The following is a 1,408-nucleotide window of genomic DNA, read 5'->3' on the forward strand; positions in this document are numbered from 1 at the left end:
AAACCATATAGAGATAGGGTGTTTAGTAAGAACATATGAGAAATTATTCTTTAGAGAAATAATATTAGCTTTAGTGGAAATGTTGGGAATGAAAATGGAAAATAGAAAAATTTATAAATAAGTAGAAATGAAACATTCTTGAAAAATTAACAGATCAAAGAAGAAGTCAAAAGAGAAATCCAAACATATCTTGGGATAAATAAAAGTGGAAATACAATATACCAAAAGGTATGAGATGCAGCAAAAACAATTCTAAGAAGGAAGCTTATATCAATAAATGTTTCCATTAAAAAAGAAAGATATCAAATAAATAACCAAACTTTTCACCTCAAGGAATTAGAAAAAGGAAAACAAACTAAGTCCAAGTTACCAGAAGGAAGCAAATAAGACAGATTAGAGTAGAAATTAGTTAAATAGAGACTAGAATAATAATAGAAAAGATGAACAAAACTGAAAGCTAGTTTGTTGAAAAGATGAGTAAAATTGAAAAAACTTCAGTTAGTCTAAGAAAAAAATAGAGAAGACACAGATAAATAAAATCAGAAATGGATAATAAGTACCCCAGAACTTAAAGTATAATAAATTTTTTTAAAAAAGAAAAGAAACACTTTACAAAAAAAAATAAAAGGAAAAGAAAAACCTTTAGTTAGTCTAAGAAAAAAATAGAGAAGACACAGATAAATAAAATCAGAAATGGGTAATAAGCCTGGCCAGAAAAGGTATTAGTTCTGAAAGTAGGAACAGGAAGCAGTAAAATCCCAGATGAAGCAGCACAGCTGGGTGATTTTCCCTTCCTGCCTCCTTTACCTGCCTGACAATGAAGCTGAGGTTTGTCCCTACCCTGCCCCTGACACTTGATAGCTTCTCTGATGAATTCTACCAGACATTTAATAAAGAATTAATATCAGTCTTTCTCAAAGTCTTCCTCTCCCAAGAAAAAGAAAGTAAAGAAGACTTCCAAACTCATTTTACGAGGCCAGTATTACCCTGATATTAAAGCCAGGCAGAAATATTATTTAAAACGATACTTACAGGCCAATATCTGTCATGAACATAGATATAAAAATTTTCAACAGAATACCAGCAAACTGAATTCAACAGACGATTAAAAGGCTGATATACTGTTATCAAGCGGAATTAATCCCTGGTATTCATAGATGGTTCTTTATATACAAATTAATAAATGTGATCTAACACATTAATAGAATAAAGGGTGAAAATCATATGATCATCTCAATAGATGCAGAGAAAGTATTTGATATAATGCAACGTCTTTTCATGTTAAAAATTCTCAACACATTAGATACAGGAGAAATGTACCTCAACACAACAAGCCTACAGCTAGTGTCATACTTGCTGAAAGTTGAAAGCTTTTTACCTAATAACAAAAAGCAAGACAAGAATTTCC

The sequence above is a fragment of the Saimiri boliviensis genome, chromosome 6 (assembly GCF_048565385.1).
Source record: "Saimiri boliviensis isolate mSaiBol1 chromosome 6, mSaiBol1.pri, whole genome shotgun sequence".
Taxonomy (NCBI): domain Eukaryota; kingdom Metazoa; phylum Chordata; class Mammalia; order Primates; family Cebidae; genus Saimiri; species Saimiri boliviensis.